At 40.2% G+C, this 15,567-nt stretch overlaps 1 protein-coding gene and 1 pseudogene across 5 annotated transcripts in view; one reads left to right on the top strand and one right to left on the bottom strand.

Annotated features, from left to right (window-relative positions):
* Positions 1-1,285, bottom strand: part of CTNNA3 (catenin alpha 3) — a 564,841-nt gene extending 563,556 nt beyond the window's left edge. The window contains exon 1 of the mRNA XM_081913569.1: positions 977-1,285. The gene's annotated coding sequence lies outside the window, so the exon portion shown is untranslated. The remainder of the gene's footprint in view (positions 1-976) is intronic.
* Positions 1,286-1,397: 112 nt separating this feature from the next.
* Positions 1,398-14,734, top strand: LOC309371059 (plasma membrane calcium-transporting ATPase 1 pseudogene; annotated as a pseudogene). Of its 4 annotated transcripts, XR_014173488.1 has the most exons (5): positions 1,398-1,824; positions 2,222-2,309; positions 4,661-4,715; positions 7,802-7,923; positions 10,799-14,734. The product of XR_014173488.1 is annotated as a plasma membrane calcium-transporting ATPase 1 pseudogene (transcript). The 4 variants fall into 4 exon arrangements; XR_014173486.1 differs by lacking the exon at positions 2,222-2,309 and having other exon boundaries at positions 1,398-1,578; XR_014173487.1 differs by lacking the exon at positions 2,222-2,309.
* The last annotated feature ends 833 nt before the right edge of the window (positions 14,735-15,567 follow it).

Raw genomic sequence — 15,567 nt, 5'->3', positions numbered from 1 at the left:
AACTGCCCTGTGGGAAGATAGAGATAGAGGTAAACAAAGAAGACATCATCTACCACTAAGGACCCTCTGGTAGGGATAGGAGAGAAATTTGATTCAGTTTGCATTTAAAGGAAACCTACCTAATTCAGGTGGATTAAACCACAGTGCCTAGGACTTGCCGATCGGAAGGTCGGCGGTTCGAATCCCCGCAGCGGGGTGAGCTCCCGTTGTTCGGTCCCAGCTCCTGTCAACCTAGCAGTTCGAAAGCACCTCACAGTGCAAGTAGATAAATAGGGACCACTCTCCGGCGGGAAACGGCATAAACGGCGTTTCCATGTGCTGCCCTGGTTCGCCAGGAGCGGCTTAGTCACGCTGGCCACGTGACCCAGAAGCTGTCTGCGGACAAGCACCGGCTCCTGGCCTCTTGAGCGAGATGAGCACGCAACCCCAGAGTCGGTCATGACTGGACCTGATGGTCAGGGGTACCTTTACCTTTTTTACCTAATTCATACTTTCCAAAGCAATTTACAAAATGAAACACAGCCATCCTTCAAAATTCACACTTCTCTGAATTTTGCAATGCAGTTCTTCACCAAAGTAACGTGTACAAAGATGCATATACCAAGGTGAAGTATGCATAAAAATGTATATACTCATGAAAATAGCAAGTGCATTCTGTTAAGGGAAACTGCTTTGCAAAAAGCTAATATTAGGCAAAAAGCTTGTCTTGTCCAGTGTCTTGTTCTCAGAGTGGCCAATCAGATGTCTATAGGAAGCACCACAGCACTCATGATCTCCAGCATTTGGAATTTAACATGTATCTGTTCCTGGAGTATAGCCATCATTATTAGTAACAAATGATAGCCTTATCCTCTTTCATTTGCCTAATCCACTTTTAAAGCCACCTAAACTGGTGACTGTCATCACATTTTGTGAAAGTGAATTCTGTAAGTTATCACTGCTGTTTAAAGTTTTTGCATATCTAGAAAAGCCTCACCTGACAAAAATGTGCAGGATGCACCTTCATCCCATGAATGAAGGGGGGGAGGGGTTAAGTGCCATGGCCAGGCCCTACATAAGGCCTTGGACTTGTAAAAGCAGCCCAAAAGAGGAAAGTCCGCCAATTGTAGCTTCTCCCATTAGTGTAGTTTCATTTGTGGAAACACCATACTGGCAACCATAGTAAAGACCAAATCCTCTCTTCTGCCTAACATTGGGTCATTTCATATGGGATAAGGTAGTACATGAAATACCCTGTTTCCAGAATAGCAAGCTTAAAGGCCCAAACCAGCACCTTGATTTGGTCCAAGAAACAAGCCCTATAAGCATTAGGGTATCAAACAGAGTCAGAACTAAAAGAAATGTAACCATAAGCCACATGTCATTGGTTGATGGAAGTGTTCTGATTCCAGCTCCCATCTTACTGTAACTGTCACTTTGAGCAGTTACTGGTTGATATGGGGAAATGAAAGAGGCTGAGATATAGAGCTATTACAGTCTTTCTTGAACCTTGGAGCTAGGACAAAGTATTGCTGCAAGTCTTGAGCTAGGGCTGAGTTGGGAACAGGGAACTAGAAAAGAACAGAAGGAAAAATGCAGGTTCGCATTGTACAGTGGTTTAGATAATTAAGGATGCTGTGTAAGGTGCAGGCAATTAATAAGCTAACAACTTTTTCTGACAAGCCTATTATTGCTGCCTGACAGGCAGAAACTTAGTTGGTGAAGTTTTTCCAGTATGGAGGTGAAATGAGGGGGAAAGCTTTGCTTGCTAAATTTCTGCCAGCCAAGCAGCTGTTAAAGACACAGGAGCCCTACCAGGAAAAAACAGCTTCGAATGTTTACAAGGTACGGCAGCTAGAAAATTCTTCCATTTAAACTAGACTCACCCATGTTATAGTTGGACATTACCAGGTGATAATGCTGGCTTAATCTGCCAAATTCCACATATCAAGATGCTGTTAAAGGCACATTAGCAGGCTAGGCTGTCCCCTCCCTTCCTGGCTAAAAACAAAGCAGAACATAATGATTTGTGTGTTTGATTTGACTATTTTATCTAGTACTTAGTAGAAAAGGACATAAGACTGATCTTCCCCTGCCACAGTGTTTACCTTTGAGAAGTCAGATATACCCGTTTCCAAGTTTGTCTATTAATATTCCCTGACTGCTTACAAATACTGGAAAGTATAACAAGTTGATTTTCAACCATCTTGCAATACCTTTGTCTCTGTATGTGGAAATGGAGAAAAATGAAGATAAGAGCCTTTGGAGCCTTTCTCCTTTGGAGGAAGACATAGAAGATAATCTCAAGAATTTGTGAATACAAACAAGGAGTATGTAATCTGCAACTTTAGCCCTTATAGATTCATTGTTTTTGAAAAAAAATGTAAACAAGCTAAGAGACTGCTATTGACAATAAGTTGCCTATGAAAATATTTTACTAGAACATTTTGCTTGATTTTTATGAAGAAAAGAGTGCAGGAATGTATGGAAAATGGTGAAATAAATTTGAGTGAAATTGGATACAGGCAGAATGTATCAGCTGGGAGAGGCGTACATAGTCACTAAAATGGTGCCTACCAGCCTGTACATATTATAGAATGAAGAGTGCAATCCTAATTACATTTACTAGGAAGTAATTCCTATTAAACATCAGTAGAACTTGAGTCCGAGTAAAGATATCCAGGGACTCAATTGGATTTGCCCTATTAAAAACATCTAGCTCCAGGCTGTAGGGAGAGCTATATGTGCTTGCTCCAGCCTTTGTTGTTAAAGCAATTTTGGTGACATAATTTCTTTTATAGCAGCAGGTTGAATTGTGTCTTCAGATGGGCTATAGAAAGTTTTGGAGGAAACACTGTTTGGAATAAGTCAGGCTATCAGCATTCTATACTTGATCTCCTTTGTAATGCTTTTTTAAAAATAAAATAAAAATCTTTTAAGATATTTTAGTTTTTTGTTAGACACTCAAAGCAACATATTTAACTACCTTCAGTGATGTATACTATATAATTTGATGTTTTCATGCAGACTGTAGACAACTTTGAGATTCCCCCCCCCCAAAAAAAGTATAAAGTGGTATAGAAATGAAATGAATAGTAGTAGTATATTGTTGTTGTTATTATTACTACTACTACCATTTACATACCACTTATAAAGTGCAAAGCAAGCCACAAGGAAATAAAGCAAATGTAAATATAGTGTAGAAAACAATAAGAGCATCAAAATCTATAAAAGAGGATTTCACTATCCAGTACCTACTAACCATCCATATCTCAATCTGCCTGCACTTTCACCCACACAAAAACAAACCCACATGCGAACACCCTTTCCTTCACTCTTAACAGTTGCCAATTCCAACAATCCCCTGAATACATATACAAAAAGACCATACATACTTGGTTGCTGCTGAAAGTCATTAGCCTGCCAGTTCTGTTGTCCTGTATCAATATTTTTAAACTACTCCTGATGATGCCAGTTTGCTCTTCAGAAATAAAACAGGGAGAGTATACTAAAACGCTGGCAGCCTCACAGTGAGACTAAAATCATATCTAATTTAGGACTACACCAACCCAAATAAGAACCTCACACCGTTCACCCAACCCTTCATTTAACAATCACATATGGTTATCATATGGCTGAGAAATAAAGCTCTCACCCTAGTCAGCCACCAATTTCCACTTGAGATGTGGTCAGTCTCCCTTAATTGCTCTATCCTCTCACCCTGGGGCAGCAGCACACATTCCCACATTCAACCAAAACACAACCGTAACAGGATCAGTGCCCTAACAACACCCAAAAGCTGTAACACCTCTTTAGAACTTCGTATGCAGAAGTGGAAAGTCCACCACCCTCTTCAATAGTTCTTGCTGCCAGGAGATACTGATTTTGGGGTGAACAAAGCCCACCAGGAGGTGGTAGGTGCTGCAAATACCTCCAATTCTTACTGCTCAGTTTGAAGATGTTAACAAGGTTGCAGCTCCTTGGGAATAGGAGACCAGGTATTCTCAATTCACCCTTGTGGCCCCTTAATGATTTGGCTACAGCTGCATCTCATTATCTAGCTACTATTTCCTGTCTTCCACCACATGAGAGCCTTCATCTCCTCACTCTTCAGCTTGTGACAAGGCACAGGCTTCATACTGCATGCACACTCCTTGCTAAATGGGCACGGTTGTAAATTTTCCAGTGAAGAAGACAAACAATGCCACAGTGGCCATGGAGACATGCACACTGCCTTGCTCCTGCAATTGAGGGGGCTAGGGCTGCACAATGTCAGCATGCCATGTGCACATACCACAGGGTGTGCTGCCATGCCATGTGGACACCCCGTGGCTTGCGAGCATGCCTCACAGGGGGCATGCAACCACCACCTTGCTGAAAATTTTCAGGCGGCCCTGACGCCTGCTTTCAGCTGATCAGATAAACCAATCAGAGTACTATTCCTGTCAAAATTAAAAGTAAGGACCCATGTGTAGCTACTGTAGAAAGAGACACTGAATTCTTTCCCATGAAAACAATAAATTCTGCTCTGGCTATCTACATACAAATAGGAAACATTTACCTAGCTGTTCCTGCAATAAAACTTATAATTATTGTTTCAGTCCACATGACTACACAGCTGTTGATAATCCATCATTCTAATCTCTCTCCTATTCCCACTTCCTTTCTCTTTACCTGTCAGGATGCTGATTCTTTCAGTTTAAAGTGCCTTCTGCTGACTGAGGTCCCCTGTTCAGGTAATCAAACTACTTATGCTAATGATTTAGTTTTGAGGTCTTGAGTAGCCTATTAAGAACAGAAAGTCCTGTGATACCTCTAGTAACAAATGGATTCTGGAGTAAGCTTGCATGGTTTTTCCAAATATACAAGGAATGCAATGAAATGTTAATGGCAGAGTTTGCTGCAATTAATTTATAGCTGAAATGTATGCAGAAAAAGTGGAATGGCCATGACACTAACAGCAGTAACTAACTATAATGCAATCATCTTAGCATTGCTTGGTCAATTAATATCTGTAGTAGAACATAGTGCTTCAAAGACCACCTCTGTGACTGCCATCTGTGTGCCCCTTCCACAGGAGGACTGGAGGATTATATCCAGAGAACAGGCCTTTTTGGTTATGTCCTTCCCCCTGCCCTTTGTGTCAGGTTATCTCCAGGAAAGCATGCCTGGTTTCATATTTATCTATTTTTAAGTGCCAGGAAGACTTTCCTCTTTGCCTGGCTTTTGACCCTTATTATAAAGGGTTTCAGGCATTTGTTTAATGGGGTAAGGTCTGTAAAGCCTGTCTTTTAGCTGTGTTTTTTTTAGAATGCATTGGTTGTGTTTGTTTTGATTAATTTTACTGTAAAGTTATTTGGGTCATTTTTGAGAAGAAAGCAACTAACACTTATGAAATAATAACTGTTACGGGAATGAGTACATTGCCTCTGTTCATATTCCAATGAACAGAAGCAACCTTCTTGTTCTGATTAATCAGTTTTTTGTGGATTCTCCTTTGAATGGTAGCTTTCAAAACAGTAGTGGAATGCCCTGTGAGATGAAAGCATTCACCTTTTCGGTGGGAAGGGTGAGCAGCCTCCAGCTGTACACCTGTCCATGATTTCAAACCATGATTGCACAGGGATCCTGACCATGTACACATATAGCTGTACAGGATGCTTTCAGACATGCGGCCAAATTCAAGGATGTCAGGGTATACAGTGATACCTCAGGGTAGGTACTTAATTCATTCCGGAGGTCCGTTCTTAACCTGAAACTGTTCTTAACCTGAAGTACCACTTTAGCTAATGGGGCCTCCCGCTGCTGCCGCGCCACCGAAGCACAATTTCTGTTCTCATCCTGAAGCAAAGTTCTTAACCCAAGGTACTATTTCTGGGTTAGCGGAGTCTGTAACCTGAAGCGTATGTAACCCGAGGCACCACTGTATGGGTAGATGGTGGATTAACAACAGGTGTGTGGCGGGCAGGGCAGTCCTACATCCTTTCATTAGGGCTTACGTTTCATCCTCTTACCACATGATAGTGCATTCAGACAAGGTATTATTCAACACATACAACATCACTTCAAGATGTCTGAATTTTACATATGCACATTCAGTTATAAATGTCATGGACTATAAATTATCTAAGGGACAATTGTAATCTTCCAGTGGTTGAAAAGGTAAATTATCATCTTGCTAGCGGGTGGCGCTGTGGGTTAAACCACAGAGCCTAGGACTTGCTGATTAGAAGGTCGGTGGTTCAAATCCCTGCGACGGGGTGAGCTCGTTGCTCGGTCCCTGCTCCTGCCAACCTAGCAGTTCAAAAGCAAGTGCAAGTAGATAAATAGGTACCGTTCTGGTAGGAAGGTAAACAGCGTTTCCATGCGCTGCTCTGGTTCGCCAGAAGCTGCTTAGTCTTGCTGGCCACATGACCCGGAACCTGTACGCCGGCTACCTCGGCCAATAAAGAGAGATGAGTGCCACAACCCCGGAGTTGGCCACGACTGAACCTAATGGTTGGGGGTCCCTCTACCTTTACCTTTAGAGTTTTGTGTAATTTGATAACTGACAGTGCTTGGTTACCAGTTGATAAGTGCTTGAAATTAAGGTCTAACCCTAACTGCTATGATGGAGGGCAAAGGCCAAACTACAGGTTACATTAAATGTGTTGTTGTAATTAATGCATCTGGGGGGTTAAAATAAAATAAACAAAAGCAGCCACAAGAAGTGGACTCAACCTTTTTCCTTTGCATCAAGAACATTATGACCTCCACCCCCCCACACACAAATAAACACTGCTGTGTGTGAAAATTCAGAGAAAGGAAAGAGAAGAAGGAAGGAGGAAGAATATATTGAGTTTTTGCCTTAAACTGGCAGAAAAAGAGCTTTGCAAAGCTTACATAATTGAATTCTCCTTCACAGAAAATAATTATCTGCATATAGAAAACTAGATTTCAAAAAGAAGAGTGTCTAACTTTTAATCTGATGGGTTCTACGCTTCACTCGCTTAGTCATGCTAGCCACATGACCCGGAAGCTGTACGCCGGCTCCCTCGGCCAATAAAGCGAGATGAGCGCCACAACCTCAGAGTCGGTCACGACTGGACTTAACGGTCAGGGGTCCCTTTACTTTTACCTTTACCCCTCACTCCTATTAGCATACTATACAAGCCCCCATCTGTAGTTCAAAGTGGTACAGTCAAAGCATAGGTTTGCCACTTTATATAATTGTTTTTGAGAAATAAGACACTTCCAAGTGGTCTGTTGATTGAGAATTCATCATGATTTGTTTGCACAATATTTGCAAGGAATTTATATTACACAGCATCAAGCAAGTCTTATTCCACAAAATGTCAGGTTCCTATTTTTACTTTTGGAAGTGCGTTTGTTGCACAAGAACACCCAATCCACTTTAATTGCCCAACCTGAATTTGCTGGTATGTGATTGAAATACAACAGCAAAATATTGGTAGTCTGGAAGCACCCCTTGTCACCCAAGTTTTATTTATAAATAAACAGGTGTTACAAATATCTAAAGGGTTCTTACCTCACTGTCTAACTGAGCATATAAAAGGCTATCCCTAAAATTTCCTGTCCCTTGGAAAATGGGGAGCATGAAACAATATTTAACCAAGACAGTGAGATAGATTTTTTAGAAAAAAAGCTTAAATCTTAACTTCAAGCAATAAGATGGTCAGATTCTCTTATAAAAAAATTATTTAGAATCTAGAATATTAGTAATATTATGACTAGCTTTGTTGCATTGTCTGTTTGTAAAAAAAAAAAATGCAATTTAAGAACTATCATTATTGCTAAGTAATCTTTTGCTTTGCCATTATAGCATTTTAGCCAAGGCCTATTTCCTTGAAACTTGGCAAATGCCACTGGAAAGAGAACAGCAGCCATCCAGGTATATTTCTGTGAATAAGGAACAACTGGATTCTCCCATTTCTTTATCTAAGGGTATGTGATTTTTTTTTTAAAAAAAGTCATTTTAATTGTGAATGATTCTCAGAGAAGAAGCCTTTTCAGGCCTAGCATTTGAATTAAACTACTGCTCATACAGAACTGGTAGCCTGGCCCAGTTTGCATATTTCCCATTACATTTTTGAGGAACTAAAATTGACCATATCACTACTTCACAGAAAAGCAAAAGAAATAGTACCATCTCTATATAAATATTCATTATACATGAAAGCATGCATATACATACAGGCATGCATATACATGTATTGTAAAAGAGAGCCAGAGGTGTCGTCAGCTCAATCCAAAACACACACACACACAATAATTGTAATGAGTTTTATAATAATTTTGCAGACCTTGCAAACTGATTTGCTTTCATTGCATTGGCTGCAAACATGGCACATTCCCCTTTTCTGGGTGTTAGAAGTAGCAGGTCCTAGAGGTTCTGAGACTACCCAATTTTATTCTTGGGCATGTAGCTATGTATGTAGAGGAAGAGATGTACTTTGAGATTTCCACTCCATTTTGGGTTGTTCAGCTTCCAAACCATGTAGCCATTTAAGCGAATCACCACCATTTGATAGTGTAGTGAAGCATATGTGAATACGATCAGGTCACAGGTGCCAAAGTCAGTTTTAGTTTTTATTATAACAAAAGAGCAATCTTAGGCTTGGATTTGTTGTTATTCATGGAAGAAAGGAGAATCACCATGCTTCTTTTGCACATAATTTGCAATTGCATACCCAGGCACAGAAGCATGTGGGCCATCCGGGACAGCCCCAGGAAGGATTAAGATTTATGACACCAGTGCTTGGGTTGAAATAGGCCACAACAATATTGATTACAGGTGTAAGCAGGCTTTGGAAAAGGCATTGGCTATGAATTCTGCATCAGCCAGTCTGCCTGAGCTGGGTTACTCTAGATGGAAGGTTGCCCTATGACTCAAACTGGGGCGCTATCCTTAGGACCGCCAGAGATAAGGGTACTATGGCTCATCAGCCCTATGTTGGCTCCAGGACATAAATATCATCCTGGACCCCTTTAACAGGGTACTCATTTGGCTAAAATTCAAACCCCACGCCTAATCCACCATAAATTATGACAATTGCTATGAGGCAGGCGAAAACCTACAGACCAGCCAATTTGTCAGCAAGAAAAATATTCTCCCAGACTCTGAATACGGCAGCTGAACATTCAATACCAATGTCAAGCCAACACTGTCCAGGCCACACCATCCTAGACAAGGTGGAGAATCCATCGATGATCAGAGAGGCAGAGGCAAGGCACAGCTCCCATTCTAAATCTCTGGTTAGGACCTGGTTGGAGACGTCCCACACCAAATCTGCCTTCATCACCACGCCTCTCGACTCTCTCCTGATTGGCCTGTTTGAATCAGGCACCCTGCAGCTGGCCTGCTCAGTCACTGGCTGTGCAGACCAGATTTAGGCTCCAGGCAATCTGGCACCGTGACTCGCCCATAAACTGCCACTCCCCAAGCATTCATGGGTGAGCAGTCAGTGTCAAACCTTCTTGAAATCTGAAAATACTGCTACTGACACTTCTGGATTCACGGGCAAGGAATTCTGGAGATATTTCTGGTTGGCTGGTTTGTTTTCAATGCACCAAGCAGAAATATTTTGATGATTTGGAATTGCAACAGCCAGGTGTTTTTTTTCCCCCATGGTTTGTGAGTTTGAGCAGTGTTGGTCATCTTCCACTATATGACACTGCTTGCCGATAGAAACATTCTCATATGGCACAGACACCTTTGAGAGTGTCTTACAGTGTGAGTTAGAATTATCCCAAAAGCAGAGCCAGCATGTTCTGCTCAATATATAAAAAACTGATAATGTAAAAAACACAAGGAACATTCTAAGTGATTGTGGGAAGGGTATTGTAAACCTGTGGGGTATTACTAACCATAATACCATGTGTAGTGATACTAAGTGAAATAAGTAAATTGTGTATTATTGCAATAGACAAGTCAGTTTTCACCCTCAGCTCCTTTCTCACAAGAAGTGGAAAGAATCTGATCTGAGCATCTGCATACATAAAGAATAACTAAAATATTTAACAGCATTTTTCAGGATCACTCCATCTCTTAGTAGTTTTGTGCAGTTTTTCTTTCATTCCAGTACGGGTATAATTGTCCCCAAAGCTGTTAAAATGTTAACATGATATTTTTACTAGATTTAGGATAGGTCACTGAAACATATAGCAAATCAAAACTTACTGTGTTTGAGAAGCATCTGGAACAGGCTTCCTCAAACTCAGCCCTCCATATGTTTTTGGCCTACAATTCCCATGATCCCTAGCTAGCAGAACCAGTGGTCAGGGATGATGGGAATTGTAGTCTCAAAACATCTGGAGGGCCGAGTTTTAGGAAGCCTGATCTGGAACATGGTGTTGTGGAAAACTGACACAAATCACCGCTGGAGTACATTTGCGTGGAATCTACACACATGTTAAAAATTTGTGAAAAAGTTTTTTTTTAATCATTTTGGAAAATGCATTGAATTTGCTATAGCTCGCAGTTGTCATCTAGTGTCACAGTTGTATACTGCACTTTACAACACATTCAAAACGTTTTATCTGCAGCTGTATAGCTGAGTCCTTGACCTCACCTGTTAATGGAGGGTTTACAAAGCTATGGAGAAGCTCATAGTTTTCCTGTTTTTGTGATACACCTAGCTACATCTCATTCTAGGGCTAATGGTAAAAGAAAGAGTTTCATTTCCTCTGTCCCATTTTTAAAAAGTTTGCCCTTTTTATTATTGTAAGAAGTGCCTTTTTTAGGTAAATGCAATAAGATATGTCTCTAACCCTGTTTTAATGCTATTAAAAGTTTCTGGGTTGTTATTGTAAACTGCAGGAAGGCAGGATGATGGTGACTCCAGTCAACTATGAGGCAACAGACTTTAAGATCACTCTCCCAGAGTTGAAACATTTGATGGAATTTCGAAAGAAAGATGCAGTGAAGAAAATAAAGGAACTTTATGGTGACATCTTTAAAATCTGTGCAATGCTGAATACTTCCCCCACACTTGGGATACTTGGCTCCAAATCAGAAATAGATGCAAGGAAAGCTGTATTTGGAAAGAATTTTATACCTCCTAAAAAGTCCCTAACTTTCCTGGAATTAATGTGGGAAGCACTGCAGGATACGACATTATGCATCTTAGAAATTGCAGCCATTATATCACTGGGACTTTCTTTTTATGATCCAGGAGGAAGTGTTGCAGAATGTCATGCACATGAATTTGGAGAAGAAGAAGAAGAAGGGGAGGCTGACTGGATTGAAGGATTTGCAATACTTGTATCAGTACTTTGTGTAGTGTTGGTAACAGCTTTCAATGACTGGAGTAAGGAAAAACAATTCAGGGGGTTGCAGGAGCGCATTGAAAAGGAACAGAAATTTACTGTCATCAGGAAAGGGGAGTCAGTACAGGTGCCAGTAGCTGAGTTAGTGGTTGGGGATGTTGCACAGATCAAATACGGTGACCTTTTGCCAGCTGATGGTTTGCTCCTTCAAGGACATGATCTAAAAATTGATGAGAGCAGCCTCACAGGGGAATCAGATCATGTCAAGAAGTCTTTGACAGAGGACCCCATGTTGCTTTCAGGTACCCATGTGATGGAAGGCTCTGGAAAAATGGTTATTACAGCTGTAGGTTTAAACTCGCAAACAGGAATTATCCTCAGTTTACTTGGAGTTGGAGAAGATAATCAGAAAGCAAATCATAAAAAGCCAGCCAACCCTCATAAAACTGCTGGAAATGAAACAAAGGAAAAAGAACAAACTTCAAAACACAAAAAAGAAAAATCAATTCTACAAGCAAAACTCACAAGATTGGCTGTTCAGATTGGAAAAGCAGGGCTGGCAATGTCTATAATCACTGTTACTGTTCTTATAGTCTATTTTTTAGTTCAAACTTTTGTGATTGAGAAGCATACTTGGACTGCTGAATGTACACCCATTTATATACAATATATTGTGACGTTCTTTATTATTGGAGTTACAATCTTGGTCGTAGCAGTACCAGAGGGCCTTCCACTTGCAGTCACCATCTCACTTGCCTACTCTGTGAAACAAATGATGAAAGATAATAACCTAGTGAGACATTTGGATGCCTGTGAAACTATGGGTAATGCAACAGCAATTTGTTCAGATAAAACAGGAACCTTAACCATGAACAGAATGACAGTAGTCGAAATTTTAATTGCTGGCACACATTATAAACATGTTCCTGAACCTAAATTAATTCATCCAACCATGCTGAATTATTTGCTTAAAAGTATTTCTTTAAACTGTGCATATACTTCGAAAATACTGCCTCCTGACAAAAAAGGAGGCCTTGCTCTTCAAATTGGCAATAAGACTGAGTGTGCTTTACTGGGCTTGCTTGTGGAATTAAAGCAGGATTATGAGGCTATGAGGACTAAGATACCAGAAGAGAAATTGTTTAAGGTATATACCTTCAATTCTGAAAGGAAATCAATGAGCACAGTTTTGGAAAACCCCAATGGGAGTTATCAACTCTTTAGCAAAGGTGCTTCTGAAATACTTCTTCAAAAATGCACCCATATACTGGATGCTGCTGGGGAACCTATATCCTTTACCAAAAAAGAGAAGGAAAATGTGATAAAAAATGTGATTGCACAAATGGCCTCTGGGGGACTTCGTACCTTATGTCTAGCATTCAAAGATTTCCCAGCCGGCTCAGGACCAAACTGGGACAAAGAAGATGATATTTTCAGTGACATGACTTGTATCGCAGTTGTAGGTATTGAAGATCCAGTGAGACCTGAGGTTCCTGATGCAATAAGAAAATGTCAGAAAGCTGGTATTGTTGTACGTATGGTTACTGGGGATAACATTAACACAGCTCGAGCAATAGCTGCAAAATGTGGAATTCTGCAACCCGGGGAGAACTTTGAGTGCTTAGAGGGGCATGAGTTTAATAGACTAATACGTGGTCCAGATGGACAGATTAAACAAGAGCTTATTGACAAGATTTGGCCTACGCTTCGTGTGCTTGCAAGGTCCTCACCTGCTGACAAGTACAACTTGGTAGAAGGGATCATTAACAGCAATATCACAGAACAAAGGCAAGTGGTAGCAGTAACTGGTGATGGTACAAATGATGGGCCTGCATTAAAAAAAGCTGATGTTGGTTTTGCAATGGGTATTGCTGGAACAGATGTAGCTAAAGAAGCTTCTGATATAATTCTTACTGATGACAACTTCTCAAGCATTGTCAAAGCTGTCATGTGGGGTAGGAATGTATATGACAGCATTTCCAAATTCCTTCAGTTTCAGCTTACTGTTAATGTAGTAGCAGTGGTAGTTGCTTTTATTGGAGCAGCAGTCACCCAGAATTCACCTCTGAAAGCTGTTCAGATGCTGTGGGTCAATCTCATTATGGACACACTTGCTTCTCTTGCTCTAGCAACAGAAAAGCCAACAGAGACTCTGCTGGAACGAAAGCCTTATGGCAGAAATAAACCTCTTATTTCCCGTACAATGCTAAAAAATATTATGTTTCATGCTATTTATCAACTTGTAGTTGTCTTTGCACTTCTTTTTGTGGGTGAAAAATTCTTTGATATTGAAAATGGACGAATTGCACCACTACATGCCCCACCTACCCGGCATTACACTATTGTTTTTAACACATTTGTAATGATGCAGATCTTTAATGAAGTCAATGCGCGCAAGATTCATGGGGAAAGGAATGTTTTTTCAGGAATATTCACAAATTCCATTTTTTGTTGTGTTTTTGTGGGAACATTGATTACACAACTAATCATTGTTCAGCTCGGAGGGAAGCCCTTTAGTTGTGCAAGTCTTACACTAGAGCAGTGGCTATGGTCAATCTTCTTTGGCCTAGGAACATTGCTATGGGGGCAGCTGATTGCATATATTCCAAATAGGTTCCTGGGTTTCCTGTGGGAAGTTGGTGATCAACCACCACAACCTGTTGAAGATGAACAAATGGATGGTGACACAGTGATTGACTTAGGTGAACAAGAACTGAAACGCAGTAAGTTTCTGTGGTTCAGGAACTGGACTAGAATACGAGTTCAGTGCGGAGCAGTGAAATCATTTCACGAGCCCTCATATAATAAAGATGTGCATTCAACAAATAGTAAAACTGCATAGCACAACACGAGTAATGAATATGAAAACTTCACGTTATTGTATTTCCATTTCAAAAAAAGTAATGTGCACATTAGCAATATTAAGAAATGGATGGATTTTTTTCTCCGTACTGGTGAGTGAGATGCTTTTTAAAAGATCTCTGACAAAATAGATAGACCTTTCTAGAAGATATAGGAAACAACTTAAGGAATCAAAATAAAATCCTCTTCAAAATGTCTTCATATATGGGTCTGAATATTATATTAGCTGACTTTTAATGTACCTTGAACCTTTAAATTTATTTTTTCCAAGGCCATCTTCAGAAAGAGGGAAAGTGATTGATGAAGCCAAAAGCTGTGTCGTGATTTTTTTATATTTCTTGACTTAAATGTGGTATTATATTATAAATTATAGAAGTTGAATAGCTTTTTACTTTTGCTCCTGTTTATACTTATAACTGATATCAATTAGCTGAGCTGCCTTTTGCCCTCAATCACCTGTTTGGAAATGTGTTACTTTTTCAAGTATTTTGAACTCTTTCTTTAGCTGCTCTGCTTTGAATGGAGGGGGACAGATCTGACTACAAACAAGCCAAGCTTATTTGCATTTTGTTATTGCTAGCTGCTTATAATCAAATATTATTAAATAATAAAAATGCTAAAAACATTTTTACTCTTGTTGCTTAATTAAGAGGAAGGGGCAAAACAAACAAACAAAAAACCCTAAGGATGATGTCAAAATAATAATTAACTACACACAGAAGGAGACATGGTAGACTAATGACCCACCCTAGTTTATTTTATATTCCCTTAAAAAGGGATACAACAGATAGGGGTCTGTAAACCCTCTTTTTACCCTACTTTTTGTAGAATTTCAAAGATCTCCAGCATTTCATCCTGAACTAAGAACCCATGCTTTCCATTAGGAATGGGGAACCCGTGGCCCTCCCGAAGTTATTGGACTCCAATTCCCATCAGCCCCACACAGATTTTAAAAGGACAGGTGCCCCTGCCTAAGCTGAAAATTGACTTCTCAATAACCAAAGGAATATTTCCCCAAACTGTATTGTTGCACTTGAACTGTGCAATTGTTACTCAGTTTTAACACAGTACATGGCAGCGAACCTCTCTTGAAATTGCAGCTACCACTGCCCCCTTCATGAGTAAAACTGTTACAATGGAAGTGTAATATTCAGGGACACATTTTACATTCATGCTTCGCAGTATCAGAGATACACTTAGAAAAAGTAATCCAAAAGTGTGCAAAATGACCAGAGGATTCAAATGATTGAAAAAACTCCACAATATTGAGTTGCTCAGAAATGTACCCTCAATTAGGGCTTTCTCTTAAGAGTTATGAGGGCAGTGAGGATATGACTATGGGAGTGTTACAGACACCAAATGACTGAAGTACACAATGATGCTAGTGACATGACAATCTGCCCTTCAACTTCAAACTTCTTTTCTTTTCACGGTGCACTGTGTCCCTTCAGTGCTAAA

This window comes from Podarcis melisellensis, assembly GCF_964234715.1.
Source record: "Podarcis melisellensis genome assembly, chromosome: 5".
NCBI lineage: Eukaryota > Metazoa > Chordata > Lepidosauria > Squamata > Lacertidae > Podarcis > Podarcis melisellensis.
The sequence above is the reverse complement of the archived record's forward strand: the minus strand, read 5'-3'. Positions and strand labels throughout refer to the sequence as shown.